General features: G+C 44.8%; 1 pseudogene; it reads left to right on the forward strand.

Moving 5' to 3' along the window:
* The window catches only part of LOC115148359 (polypyrimidine tract-binding protein 3-like), a 129,477-nt pseudogene that overhangs the window by 92,706 nt on the left and 24,018 nt on the right, over window positions 1–12,753 (forward strand).

Below are 12,753 nucleotides of genomic sequence, written 5' to 3' on the forward strand. Positions count from 1 at the left end.
GTCTCCACCTTCACAATAAATCCATGTAATATAGCCTCCACCTTACAATAAATCCATGTAATATAGCCTACACATTCACAATAAATCCATGTAATATAGCCTCCACCTTCACAATAAATCCATGTAATATAGCCTACACCTTCACAATAAATCCATGTAATATAGTCTACACCATCACAATAAATCCATGTAATATAGTCTACACCATCACAATAAATCCATTTAATATAGCCTCCACCTTCACAATAAATCCATGTAATATAGCCTCCACCTTCACAATAAATCCATGTAATATAGCCTCCACCTTCATAATAAATCCATGTAATATAGTCTACACCATCACAATAAATCCATGTAATATAGCCTCCATCTTCACAATAAATCCATGTAATATAGCCTCCACCTTTACAATAAATCCATGTAATATAGCCTCCACCTTCACAATAAATCCATGTAATATAGCCTCCACCTTCACAATAAATCCATGTAATATAGCCTCCACCTTCACAATAAATCCATTTAATATAGCCTCCACCTTCACAATAAATCCATGTAATATAGCCTCCACCTTCACAATAAATCCATGTAATATAGCCTCCACCTTCACAATAAATCCATGTAATATAGCCTCCACCTTCACAATAAATCCATGATTTATTTTAGACAGGTCTAAAGAAACATGATAAGAAGAAAATGTAGTCTATTTCAGAAGAACAGAATAGCATCCTCTGAGTTGTCCTTATGTTAGGGTCCTGATGTGGCTGTGCCATATGGCTGTGGGCGACACTAGTTCATTTAGCAGACAAGATTTGCTTTGAGTTCCGTGGCATTATTTTATATTATGAAGAATATAATTGAACATAAATGAATAAAATAGAAAGGATTTTTTCTCCAAACGATTTGAGGAAGGGCTATTCTGTGTTGAGCGGAATATAACTGTATATAGCTCCACATTGATCTGGTACTTCCTGTATATAGCTCCACATTGATCTGGTACTTCCTGTATATAGCTCCACATTGATCTGGTACTTCCTATATATAGCTCCACATTGATCTGGTACTTTCTGTATATAGCTCCACATTGATCTGGTACTGGTACCTCCTGTATATAGCTCCACATTGATCTGGTACTTCCTGTATATAGCTCCACATTGATCTGGTACTTCCTGTATAGAGCTCCACATTGATCTGGTACTTCCTGTATATAGCTCCACATTGATCTGGTACTTCCTGTATATAGCTCCACATTGATCTGGTACTGGTACTCCCTGTATATAGCTCCACATTGATCTGGTACTGGTACTTCCTGTATATAGCTCCACATTTATCTGGTACTGGTACTCCCTGTATATAGCTCCACATTGATCTGGTACTTCCTGTATATAGCTCCACATTGATCTGGTACTCCCTGTATATAGCTCCACATTGATCTGGTACTCCCTGTATATAGCTCCACATTGATCTGGTACTCCCTGTATATAGCTCCACATTGATCTGGTACTCCCTGTATATAGCTCCACATTGATCTGGTATTCCCTGTATATAGCTCCACATTGATCTGGTACTCCCTGTATATAGCTCCACATTGATCTGGTACTTCCTGTATATAGCTCCACATTGATCTGGTATTCCCTGTATATAGCTCCACATTGATCTGGTACTGGTACCTCCTGTATATAGCTCCACATTGATCTGGTACTTCCTGTATATAGCTCCACATTGATCTGGCACTCCCTGTATATAGCTCCACATTGATCTGGTACTTCCTGTATATAGCTCCACATTGATCTGGTACTTCCTGTTTATAGTTCCACATTGATCTGGTTCTTCCTGTATATAGCTCCACATTGATCTGGTACTTCCTGTATATAGCTCCACATTGATCTGGTACTTCCTGTATATAGCTCCACATTGATCTGGTACTGGTACTCCCTGTATATAGCTCCACATTGATCTGGTACTGGTACTTCCTGTATATAGCTCCACATTTATCTGGTACTGGTACTCCCTGTATATAGCTCCACATTGATCTGGTACTTCCTGTATATAGCTCCACATTGATCTGGTACTTCCTGTATATAGCTCCACATTGATCTGGTACTTCCCTGTATGATAGCTCCACATTGATCTGGTACTCCCTGTATATAGCTCCACATTGATCTGGTACTTCCCTGGATATAGCTCCACATTGATCTGGTACTTCCTCGTATATAGCTCCACATTGATCTGGTACTGCTCCTGTATATAGCTCCACATTGAGCTGGTACTCCCTGTATATAGCTCCACATTGATCTGGTACTTCCTGTATATAGCTCCACATTGATCTGTACTTCCTGTATATAGCTCCACATTGATCTGGTACTTCCTGTATATAGCTCCACATTGATCTGGTACTTCCTGTATATAGCTCCACATTGATCTGGTACTGTCCTGTATATAGCTCCACATTGATCGGTACTCCCTGTATATAGCTCCACATTGATCTGGTACTTCCTGTATATAGCTCCACATTGATCTGGTTACTATCCTGTATATAGCTCCACATTGATCTGGTACTTCCTGTATATAGCTCCACATTGATCTGGTACTTACCTGTATAAGCTCCACATTGATCTGGTACTGCCTGTATATAGCTCCACATTGATCTGGTACTTCCTGTATATAGCTCCACATTGATCTGGTACTTCCTGTATATAGCTCCACATTGATCTGGTACTTTCCTGTATATAGCTCCACATTGATCTGGTACTTCCTGTATATAGCTCCACATTGATCTGGTACTTCCTGTATATAGCTCCACATTGATCTGGTACTTCCTGTATATAGCTCCACATTGATCTGGTACTTCCTGTATATAGCTCCACATTGATCTGGTACTTCCTGTATATAGCTCCACATTGATCTGGTACTTCCTGTATATAGCTCCACATTGATCTGGTACTTCCTGTATATAGCTCCACATTGATCTGGTACTTCCTGTATATAGCTCCACATTGATCTGGTACTCCCTGTATATAGCTCCACATTGATCTGGTACTCCCTGTATATAGCTCCACATTGATCTGGTACTCCCTGTATATAGCTCCACATTGTTCTGGTACTCCCTGTATATAGCTCCACATTGATCTGGTACTCCCTGTATATAGCTCCACATTGATCTGGTACTTCCTGTATATAGCTCCATATTGATCTGGTACTTCCTGTATATAGCTCTGTTCTTGTGTATTCTATTTTATTCGTATTATTATTTGTAAACTGCATTGTTGGAAAGGCTCGTAATCAAGCATTTCACGGTAAAGTCTGCACCAGTTGTATTCAGCGCATGTTACACATATAATATAATATCATAAAATGTGATTTGATTTGGTTAAAAGTAGTGCACTTTGTAGGGAATAGGGTGCCATTTGTTAATCAAACCCTGTCACTTTGAATCAGTAACCTAACTCTAACTGCTTTTCTACAGAGGAGCGTGTTGTTCTATATTCTCTGAGTGGTACAGTAACTGTAGTGACACATATTCTGTCATTACTGTAAAACACTGTGGTTTTCTGATGATGGGAGTAGTTTTTCCCTCTGCACTAGACTGTAATGATGCACTTCATTCTTCACTAGGACCCTGTCTGAAGACATGCTTATGGTTGGTCACTCAGAGAGATACTCAGACATGCTTGCGGTTGGTCACTCAGAGAGATACTCAGACATGTTTATGGTTGGTCACTCAGAGAGATACTCAGACATGCTTATGGTTGGTCACTCAGAGAGATACTCAGACATGTTTATGGTTGGTCACTCAGAGAGATACTCAGACATGCTTATGGTTGGTCACTCAGAGAGATACTCAGACATGCTTATGGTTGGTCACTCAGAGAGATACTCAGACATGCTTATGGTTGGTCACTCAGAGATACTCAGACATGCTTATGGTTGGTCACTCAGAGAGATACTCAGACATGTTTATGGTTGGTCACTCAGAGAGATACTCAAACATATGTATGTGCCAATTATCCAGAAATTTACTCTTTTTTTTATATATAATGAATGTCTGTCCAAACTATTTGTTGATCTAACACTCTTTCTCTCTCTCTCTCTTTCTCTCTCTCTCTCTCTCTCTCTTCTCTCTCTCTCTCTCTCTCTCTCTCTCTCTCTCTCTCTCTCTCTCTCTTTCTCTCTCTCTCTCTCTCTCTTTCTCTCTCTCTCTCTCTCTTTCTCTCTCTCTCTCTCCTCTTTTTTTCTCTCTCTATCTAGACTTTGGATGGCCAGAACATCTATAACGCGTGCTGCACTCTGCGTGTGGAGTTCTCCAAGCTGACCAGCCTGAATGTGAAGTACAACAACGACAAAAGCCGAGATTTCACCCGCCTGGATCTTCCCTCTGGAGATGGACAACCTACCATGGACCCTGCCTTGACTGCCGCCTTCGGTGAGACCAACGATGCTTATTACTTAGACCAGGAACACTTAGCATTTCAACACTTAGCATTTCAACACTTAGCATTTCAACACTTAGCATTTCAACAGTTAGCATTTCCACACTTAGCATTTCAACAGTTAGCATTTCAACAGTTAGCATTTCAACACTTAGCATTTCAACAGTTAGCATTTCCACACTTAGCATTTCAACAGTTAGCATTTCAACAGTTAGCATTTCAACACTTAGCATTTCAACAGTTATCATTTCAACACTTAGCATTTCAACACTTAGCATTTCCACAGTTAGCATTTCAACAGTTAGCATTTCAACACTTAGCATTTCAACAGTTAGCATTTCCACACTTAGCATTTCCGATAGGAAAACACATCACAGTTAGCCACAATGCAAACAGTCCTCTCCACATCCTGTCTGCCCCTCCACTTCCTGTCATATTCTCCACTTCCTGTCTGACCCCGCCACTTCCTGTCTGCCCCTCCACTTCCTGTCTGCCCCTTCCACATCCTCTCTGTCCCCCCCTACTTCCTGTCTGCCCCCTCCACTTCCTGTCTGTCCCCTCCACGTCCTGTCTGTTCCCTCCACTTCCTGTCTGTCCCCTACAATAAATTCATAGAAGTAGAAGAAGAAATGGACTACTTTAAAATGGAGAAAGCCCTCAATGGATCTGACCATGCGGTCACAGAAAACAATATGGCAAAGATGCAACGAAGAGCCCTCTATCAACCTCTATGGTCTGTCCCTTCCACTTCCTGCCTGTTTCTCACCTCTGGCTCATTCACAACCCACCCAATAAGTGGTCATCAACATACAAACCGCTCTAATCTGAACGTTACTTGTGCCACTGTGATGTCAGTGAATGAATGATGGTTTGAAAACACAGGTTGTGTTTTTATTTTGAATTTTTTATCAATTTGTGTTGACTAATTCGGATAAGCATGTCCCTTAGGTAATGTAGTGAGGTAAAATGTATCATATATGATATTATATATACCTCACATGCGACCCCCGTGTTAGCCTATTAAAATGTTTATCTGACTTCATTTAACATTATCGTAAAACCATGTGCAATCAATTATTATGCGTTTAGCTGACTTAGAATGGTCATGGAAAGCGAATATCAAATAACTTATTATTTAATAACTGTGTAAAATAAATGATAACATTACAAATCAAATCAAATGTTATTTGTCACGTACACATGTTTAGCAGCTGTTATTGCGGATGTAGTGAAATGCTTGTGTTTCTAGTTCCGACAGTACAGTAATATCTAACAAGTAATATCTAACAATTTCACAACAATATACACAATACACACAAATCTAAGTAAAGGAATGGAATTAAGAATAGATAAATATATGCACGAGCAATGTCAGAGCGGAACGGACTAAGATACAATAGAATAGTATAAAATACAGTATATACATATGAGTAATGCAAAATATGTAAACATTATTAACCTCTACAGGATCGGCATAAGGTTGTAAGTAACAAGAACATTTCCCAGGACATAGACATATCTGATATGGGCAGAAAGACTAAATTCTTGTTAATCTAACTGCATTGTCCAATTTACAGTAGCTATTACAGTCAAAGAATACCATGCTATTGTTTGAGGAGAGTGCACATTTATGAACTTGAAAATGTATTAATAAACCAAATAGGCACGGGGTGGCAGTGGTTAGCACATTGGGACAGTAACTGAAAGGTTGCTAGATCAAATCCCAGAGCTGACAAGGTAAAAATCTGTCATTCTGCCTGAACAAGGCAGTTAACCCACTGTTCCTACGCTGTCATTGAAAGTAAGAATTTGTTCTTAACTGACTTGCCTAGTTAAATAAATAAAATAAAAGGCACATTTGGGCTGTCTTGATACAACATTTTGATCAGAAATGAATCAGTCTTAAACTTTGCACATACACTGCTGCCATCTAGTGACTAAATTACACCTAACCTAGAAAGTACATTATGGCCTTTCTCTTGCATTTCAAAGACGATGGGGGGAGGGGGGGGTGACCAACCATAATCTGAGTGACCACCATAAACACAACTGAGTATCTCTCTGAGTGACCAACCAGATCTAATGTGTTATATACTCCTACATAGGAGTATAGGCGCTGTTGCACCTTCTTCACCACACTGTCTGTGTGGGTGAAACCATTTCAGATCGTCAGTGATGTGTACGCCGAGGAACTTGAAGCTTTCCACCTTCTCCACTGCTGTCCCGTCAATGTGGATAGAGGCGTGTGCTCCCTCTGCTCTTTCCTGAAGTCCACGATCAGCTCCTTTTGTTGACATTGGATGAGAGGTTATTTTCCTGGCACCGCTCTCCCAGGGCCCTCACCTCCTCCCTGTAGGCCGACTCGTCGTTGTTGGTAAACTGCTGTTGTGTCGACTGCAAACTTGATGATTGGCCACACAGTCGTGGGTGAACAGGGAGTACAGGATGGAGCACGCACCCTTTTGAGGCCCCCGTGTTCAGGATCAGCGAAGTGGAGGTGTTGTTTCCTACCTTCACCACCTGGTGGCAGCCCATCAGGAAGTCCAGGACCCAGTTGCACAGGGCGGGGTTCAGACCCAGGGCCTCGAGCTTAATGATGAGCTTGGAGGGTACTATGGTGTTGAATACTGAACTATAGTCAATGAACAGCATTCTTACATAGGTATTCCTCTTGTCCAGATGGGTTAGGGCAGTGTGCAGTGCGATGGTGATTGCATCGTCTGTGGATCTATTGGGGCGGTAAGCAAATTGAAGTGGGTCTAGGGTTTCAGGTAAGGTAGAGGTGATATGATCCTTGACTAGTCTCTCAAAGCACTTCATGATGACAGAAGTGAGTGCTATGGGGCGATAGTCTTTTAGTTCAGTTACCTTTGCTTTCTTGGGTACAGGAACAATGGTGGACATATTGAAGCAGGTGGGGACAGCAGACTGGGATAGGGAGAGATTAAATATGTCCGTAAACACCCCAGCCAGCTGGTCTGCGCATGCTCTGAGGACGCGGCTAGGGAGCCTTGCAAGGGTTAACACGCTTAAATGCCTTAGTTACGTCGGCCACGGAGAAGGAGAGCCCACAGTCCTTGGTAGTGGGCCGCGTCGGTGGCACTGTGTTATCCTCAAAGCGGGGGAAGAAGGTGTTTAGCTTGTCTGGAAGCAAGACGTCGGTGTCCACGACGTGGCTGGTTTTTCCTTTGTAGTCCGTGATTTTCTGTAGACCCTGCCTCATACAGTACGTCTCGTGTCTGAGCCGTTAAATCTCCTATACACTTCCTGATAAACTCAGTCACCATATCAGTGGATTTCTCAATGTTATTCTCGGAACATATCCCAGTGATCAAAACAAACTTGAAGTGTGGATTCCGATTGGTCAGACCAGCGTTGAATAGACCTTAACACGGGTACTTCCTGTTTGAGTTTCTGCCTAGAGGAAGGGAGGAGCAAAATGGAGTCCTGATCTGATTTGTCAGAGGGAGGGCGGGGGATGGCCTTGTAGGCATCCCAGAAGTTGGAGTAGCAGTGGTCGAGTGTTTTAGCAGCTAGAGTACTACAGTCAATGTGTTGATAGAACTTCGGTAGGGTTTTCCTCAAATTTGCTTTGTTAAAATCCCCAGCTACAATAAATGCGGCCTCAGGATATGTGGCGTTCTTTGAGGGCCTTCCCTGTGGCTCAGTTGGTAGAGCATGGTGTTTGCAACGCCAGCATGGTGTGTGCAACGCCAGGGTTGTGGGTTTGATTCCCACGGGGGGCTCAGTACAAACAAAAAAAATGCATGAAATGAAATGTATGCATTCACTACTGTAAGTTGCTCTGGATAAGAGCGTCTGCTAAATTACTAAAATGTAAATGTGTCAGCTTGAGGGGGAATATACATGGCTGTGACTATAACCGAAGAGAATTCTCTAATACGGCCGGCATTTGATTGTGAGGTATTCTAGGTCGGGTGAATAAAAGGACTTGAGTTCCTGTATGTTATCACAATCACACCATAGGTAGTTCATCATGAAACATGCACTTCTTCTTCCTGGAGAGATATTTATTCCTGTCTGCAAACCGAGAACCCAACTGGCTGTACGGACTCAGACAGTATATCCCGAGAGAGCCATGTTTCCGCGAAACAGAGTATGTTACAATCCTTGATGTCTCTCTGGAAGGAAATCCTCGCTCTGAACTCCTCAATTTTATTTGTCCAGAGACTGAACATTAGCGAGTAATATACTCGGAAGCGGTGGGTGGTGTGCGTGCCTCATGAGTCGGACTAGAAGTCCACTCTGAATTTCTGTGCTAATAATGTAACAGTTATCGCCTAGGAGCTAGAAGCACGGCTGCCCTATCTGTCAGCGCCATCTTAGTGATTTTCCCATATCCGTTCCCATACTCATTTTGTCAGACTACTTGTCACACCCATAAACAGCTCTAGCAGTAGTCAATTTGCTTATGCTGAAAAGCCGTGTTAGTGCATAACGTCAAATTAACTTTAGAATTTTCAGTCTTTTTCGGCTCCAGACAAAAGCTAATAGCAAAATACACTAAATAGCAAATAGAGCACAGGTTGCTGTCACGAAACTGGTTGGTTCTGTAGTGTAACAAAATAAGAAACTGCCTGCGTCCCAAATTGCACCTTATGCTCAATATAGTGCACTATTTAGGGAATAGTGTCCCATTTGGGAGGCACGAAACTCTCCTGTCTGAGAGGAAGGAATGCTTGTAGGGATTGAGTTTGCGAACATTCTTCTTCTTTAATGAACTGTAAACCTTCCAACATTTAATTTCCTGTGTTGGCAGCCCCAACAACATAACAACCCCCACAATGAGGAAATTGAAAAGCAGTGTCCCCTTTTGGGATTGCTTTGTGAGGAACGTGTACCATATGGAATAGCCTACTGTTTGTAAGGGCCTTGAATTTGAAAATTGGACAAGGGTCCAATTCACACACTTATCAAAATAACATCCCTGGTCATCTCTACTGCCTCTGATCTGGAGGACTCACTAAACAGAGAACATCCCTGGTCATCCCTACTGCCTCTGATCTGGAGGACTCACTAAACAGAGAACATCCCTGGTCATCCCTACTGCCTCTGATCTGGAGGACTCACTAAACAGAGAACATCCCTGGTCATCCCTACTGCCTCTGATCTGGAGGACTCACTAATCAGAGAGCATCCCTGGTCATCCCTACTGCCTCTGACCTGGAGGACTCACTAAACAGAGAACATCCCTGGTCACCCCTACTGTCTCTGATCTGGAGGACTCACTAAACACGTGTCATTTCGAAATTATGTCTAAGTGTTGGATTGTGCCTCTGGCTATCTATAAATTGGTGCCGTCTGGTTTGCTTAACATAAGGAATTTGAAATTATTTATACTTCGACTTTTACTTTTGATACTTAAGTATATTTAAAACCAAATACTTTTAGACTTTTACTCAAGTAGTATTTTACTGGGTGACTTTCACTTTTGATTGAGTTATTTTCTATTAAGGTATCATTACTTTTACTCAAGTATGACAATTGGATACTTTTCCCACCAATGCTGCTTTGTCTGGCCTTTGGGATCTTGGGAAAGTTAAGCACTTTGTAACAGCTGCTGATGTAAAAAGGGCTTTATATTTTATACATTTGATTGATTTGTGTTTCCAGGTGCTCCAGGTATCATCTCATCGCCTTACGCTGGAGCAGCAGGTTTTGGCCCCGCTATCGGGTTCCCCCAAGCAGGTAGGTACCACCCCACTATCACCCCCTATCCAGCCCCATACCCCCTATATAGGTAGGTACCACCCCCATCCTGCCCCATACCCCCTATATAGGTAGGTACCACCCCACTATCACCCTCCTCTAGCCCCATACCCCCTATATAGGTAGGTACCACCCTCCTCTAGCCCCATACCCCCTATATAGGTAGGTACCACCCCCATCCAGCCCCATACCCCCTATATAGGTAGGTACCACCCTCCTCTAGCCCCATACCCCCTATATAGGTAGGTACACCCTCCTCCTGCCCATACCCCCTATATAGGTAGGTACACCCTCCTCCAGCCCCATACCCCTATATAGGTAGGTACCACCCCACTATCACCCTCCTCCTGCCCCATACCCCCTATATAGGTAGGTACACCCTCCTCCAGCCCCATACCCCCTATATAGGTAGGTACCACCCCCATCCTGCCCCATACCCCCTATATAGGTAGGTACCACCCTCCTCCAGCCCCATACCCCCTATATAGGCAGGTACCACCCTCCTCTAGCCCCATACCCCCTATATAGGTAGGTACCACCCCCATCCTGCCCCATACCCCCTATATAGGTAGGTACCACCCTCCTCCAGCCCCATACCCCTTATATAGGTAGGTACCACCCTCCTCTAGCCCCACACCCCCTATATAGGTAGGTACCACCCTCCTCCAGCCCCACACCCCCAATATAGGTAGGTACCACCCTCCTCTAGCCCCATACCCCCTATATAGGTAGGTACCACCCTCCTCTAGCCCCATACCCCCTATATAGCTAGGTACCACCCTCCTCTAGCCCCATACCCCCTATATAGGTAGGTACAACCCTCCTCTAGCCCCATACCCCCTATATAGCTAGGTACCACCCTCCTCTAGCCCCACACCCCCTATATAGGTAGGTACCACCCTCCTCTAGCCCCATACCCCCTATATAGGTAGGTACCACCCTCCTCTAGCCCCATACCCCCTATATAGGTAGGTACCACCCCCATCCTGCCCCATACCCCCTATATAGGTAGGTACCACCCTCCTCTAGCCCCATACCCCCTATATAGGTAGGTATCACCCTCCTCCTGCCCCATACCCCCTATATAGGTAGGTACCACCCCCTCCTGCCCCATACCCCTATATAGGTAGGTACACCCTCCTCTAGCCCCATACCCCCTATATAGGTAGGTACCACCCCATCCTGCCCCATACCCCCTATATAGGTAGGTACCACCCTCCTCTAGCCCCATACCCCCTATATAGGTAGGTATCACCCTCCTCCTGCCCCATACCCCCTATATAGGTAGGTACCACCCTCCTCCTGCCCCACACCCCCTATATAGGTAGGTACCACCCTCCTCCAGCCCCATACCCCTATATAGCTAGGTACCACCCTCCTCTAGCCCCATACCCCCTATATAGGTAGGTACACCCTCCTCTAGCCCCATACCCCCTATATAGGTAGGTACCACCCCACTATCACCCTCCTCCAGCCCCCTACCCCTATATAGGTAGGTACCACCCTCCTCCAGCCCCATACCCCCTATATAGGTAGGTACCACCCCACTATCACCCCCATCCTGCCCCATACCCCCTATATAGGTGGGTACCACCCTCCTCCTGCCCCATACCCCCTATATAGGTAGGTACCACCCTCCTCCAGCCCCATACCCCCTATATAGCTAGGTACCACCCTCCTCTAGCCCCATACCCCCTATATAGGTAGGTACACCCTCCTCTAGCCCCATACCCCCTATATAGGTAGGTACCACCCCACTATCACCCTCCTCCAGCCCCATACCCCCTATATAGGTAGGTACCACCCTCCTCCAGCCCCATACCCCCTATATAGGTAGGTACCACCCCACTATCACCCCCATCCTGCCCCATACCCCCTATATAGGTGGGTACCACCCTCCTCCTGCCCCATACCCCCTATATAGGTAGGTACACCCTCCTCTAGCCCCATACCCCCTATATAGGTAGGTACCACCCCCATCCTGCCCCATACCCCCTATATAGGTAGGTACCACCCCACTATCACCCTCCTCCCAGCCCCATACCCCCTATATAGGTAGGTACCACCCCCATCCTGCCCCATACCCCCTATATAGGTAGGTACCACCCCCATCCTGCCCCAATCTGCCCCATACCCCCTATATAGGTAGGTACCACCCCCTCTAGCCCCATACCCCTATATAGGTAGGTACCACCCCCATCTGCCCCATACCCCCTATATAGTAGGTACCACCCCTCCTGCCCATACCCCTATATAGGTAGGTACCACCCTCCTCTGCCCCATACCCCCTATATTTTAGGTACCACCCTCCTCTAGCCTCATTACCCCCTATATAGGTAGGTACCACCCCTCCTGCCCCCATACCCCTATATAGGTAGGTATCACCCTCCTCTAGCCCATACCCCCTATATAGGTAGGTACCACCCCTCTGCCCCATACCCCTATATAGGTAGGTACCACCCTCCTCTAGCCCCATACCCCCTATATAGGGTAGGTACCACCCTCCTCTAGCCCCATTACCCCCTATATAGGTAGGTACACCTCCTCCAGCCCCATCCCCCTATATAGGTAGGTACCACCCCACTATCACTCCTCC

This window comes from Salmo trutta, chromosome 15 (assembly GCF_901001165.1).
Source record: "Salmo trutta chromosome 15, fSalTru1.1, whole genome shotgun sequence".
Classification (NCBI taxonomy): domain Eukaryota; kingdom Metazoa; phylum Chordata; class Actinopteri; order Salmoniformes; family Salmonidae; genus Salmo; species Salmo trutta.